The following is a 3,122-nucleotide window of genomic DNA, read 5'->3' as shown; positions in this document are numbered from 1 at the left end:
CTTTTTCTCCATAGCTGCCGTCAGTAAATCCTCTCCACCTCTCTGACTTTTCGCTTAACGCTCTTTGTTGGCATACTGCTTACACTACCAGAGGTATATTTACTAGTGAGCCTCCTAGTTCTTTTTCTCCACTTTGTGTCCACGCTAATCTCTGCCCATCTACTCTCCTTCATATTTCTTAGCCTTTCTTCGAACCTTATTTTGCTCTGAGCCTCCTTCGCCACAAAACCTGCCCATCCCATATCACCCTTTACAGCCTCATATGTCGTCTTCCCGAGAGCACCCAACGCGAGGCGTCCCACAGTCCTTTGATTTACGTCCATTCCCGATTGCACCTCTGCCCTCATGCTCACAACTGAGTTCCCAAAAGTAAGCCCCGGAACCATTACACCTTTCCACAGACCTCGAAGCACCTCGTACCTATTGTGTCCCCACAACGCTATGTGCTTCATTATTGCAGCATTCCTCTTTCCTTTTGCTGCCGAAGCTTTTTCCTGTACCTCCATGTACATGTCACCCTCATTTATCCATACTCCGAGGTACTTGTATTCGCTCACCATCGGTATTTCTAGGCACTGTTATTGACACCGCCTGATCACAAGGATCATTGAATTACCATCAATCCACATTTTGTTACACAAAATCCTAGTCCTAGAGCTTCCCCTTCCCTTCCGCATATATCCGCCAGCTGCTGCGTATCCTATCGACTGTCAGCAAATAGGACAATATTGTCAGCATATCGGCGCTGCGTCGCACGCGAAACGCGTGCGACGCAGCGTTTCGCGTTTCTCCTGGCCGAGCTTGGGAGGATGAAGCCTCACCTGGGTTGTTTTTAATACGCGTTAGCCCCCCCCCCTCCCAAAAATGCACTGCCGAGACTGTGACCTCAGCTTTTGTACTCCCCTGCAACAGCTGAGAAAGGAGGTGACCCTTCTGTCCTTTGAAAATAGGCTCTAAGGATGGGGCGAATGTCTTCAGCCGAAAAGAAAGGTCGAATTCTTCGGGACGTCATCTGCGTGTGTGTGTGTGTGTGTGTGTGTGTTTGCTTGTGGCTGCTGCTCCTGAGGCCCCTCTCGGGCAACCACGAAAAAGCTAGGGGAGTGCGGCGACATGCAAAAGAAGGAAAGAAGCGGAAATTTTAAAGGCCAACTCCGGCGATTTTTCGAGGTCGATGGATCTCAATGAAATTCGCTGGGTAAGTTCCGTCAGTATTGGGAAGGCGGCGGAAGTTAGGCACCGCTAACTTCGGCGCTTCGGCCGCTACAGCGAGCGTCTGCTGTGCCCAAGGCGACAGATAGCGTTGGTTTAGCCGGCGCTTCGCTGGTCCTCCTGGCTGTCACAGTTTTCATACTCGGCGCCGGTGTGACCGGCATGCCTTGCACGACTTCCGGTTCGTTCTTAACAACGTCTACGTCATACGGAGACAGCACACTCGGTTGGGTTTCGGTTTCGGTGTTGCGCTTTTTTGCTTATTTAAAATTATTCTCCAATTTGCAGAGCATTTCTGCTATCGGGCCCGTAACAGGAGCGTCTGAGGAACATAAAACACCATTACTTTGACATGGCCGAAAACTCGCCGGAGTTGGCCTTTTATGGGCTTGTTTTTCTTTGTTATACACAATATTATTGAACACTAACAGACAAACTGATATTGTCTGTTAGTGCTCATCAATATTGTGTATAACAAAGAAAAACGACCCCTTAAAATTACCATTTCTTTCCTTCATTCATAGCGAGGGTCTCGTGCTGGCAGACTTGATGCTTTCAGGAAGTATGCGAGGGATTATTGGTCAGCTGCCAGCTCGTACTAAGTTGACGTACTACGTGACGCCAACAGGCGGAAAAAGAGTGTTCCACACTCGCCGCCATGGCTACTGTTGGCGCTGACTCCCACGTTTAAGTGTACATATATACCTTATAAAGTGGACGGGGGCGGGGGGGGGCGCCGCGGTAGCTCAGTTGGTAGAGCATCGGACCCGTTATTCGAAGGTCGCAGGTTCGGTCCCTGCCCGCGGCAAGCTATTTTTTCTTCCGCTTTTCTTTCTTCATAATTACATTACTACAAATGACAGGCAAAAGAAGGCAGACGAACGGACAGTGCACGTGTGATATGAGCGAACTGAGCCAACTGAGCACACGTGTGTGGGTGAAGTATGTTGTGAATATCCCCTCGTTTTTTTTTCCCTTTTTTTAAAGACGATAGTCTTTCTTAGGATACTTAAACGGAGAAATTTTGGTCACAAAGGAAAGTTTATTGAACCTGTACACGCAAGCGCGAGAGACACTTATAAACTAGATACTTATAAATTGCGTCAGTGTAACTTTATACAAACGCTAGACGCAATTACTGGCTGGGGTAATACACTGTACGCTACCGAGCAACTATAAAACAACAACCAAATTGACTAAAGCATCTTACTTCCCAAGGAGATGAGGAAAAAAAAATAAAGAAAGAAGAGGGGAGAAAAAGGAAAGGGGGGGGGGGTGCAGCACTGGGAGTCGGGTAACTTGTTTCTTTTTCCGAACTCAGTACGGCGCTGCTGGAAATTCCAGTTCCTCCCCACGTAATACGAAAAACCGAGTGTGCCAGCGCCCTTAAGAAGGCATCAACACCACTCGCTTCCAGCTCGTCAACTAGGCATCCGAAAACAATTCGATAAATACGGTGCATGGCTGGGAACGCTGCACGCTGTGGTTGCCGACGAGCTTCTGCCTGGCACCGACGTCTCCAGATCACGTACATTGTCACCAATAGTATCAATTGGGCAAACTTGCCGTTATTCTTTTGGGACAGCGATGTAGCCCTAACTCCAAAGGTGCGCCAAACAAGGTGCCATACACCCTTTTGGTCTGTCTGTCTTTCTGTTTGTCGGCACGTCCCTCGATTCAGCCACTCGGCCAAAGTTGAACCACTTGCCCAAGGGCCAGCCGTCTTGAACTGGTACGGCTGTTCATACTTGTGAACGTTGTCGATCAAAAAGTAAAATATCATGCATATCTGAGGTGCAACATCACTAGGTATGTATTAGGTGGCGTGTTCCTTTAATAGAATATGCATACATACTTGATTTTAAGGACCCTAGTTTCTTAAGCTGCGCTGAAAATGGGTGAAATTTGCCTTC

The 3,122-nt window shown here is 48.1% G+C and overlaps 1 non-coding gene across 1 annotated transcript; it reads left to right on the top strand.

The window, feature by feature from the left end:
* Nucleotides 1-1,944: 1,944 nt before the first annotated feature.
* On the top strand, nt 1,945-2,017 carry Trnat-cgu (transfer RNA threonine (anticodon CGU)). Its single transcript has one exon. It is a non-coding gene; the product is annotated as a tRNA-Thr (tRNA).
* Nucleotides 2,018-3,122: the final 1,105 nt, after the last annotated feature.

Source organism: Rhipicephalus sanguineus, chromosome 8 (assembly GCF_013339695.2).
Source record: "Rhipicephalus sanguineus isolate Rsan-2018 chromosome 8, BIME_Rsan_1.4, whole genome shotgun sequence".
In the NCBI taxonomy this organism is placed as follows: Eukaryota; Metazoa; Arthropoda; class Arachnida; order Ixodida; family Ixodidae; genus Rhipicephalus; species Rhipicephalus sanguineus.
Note: the sequence above shows the minus strand (reverse complement) of the source record. Positions and strands in the feature narration are given on the sequence as shown.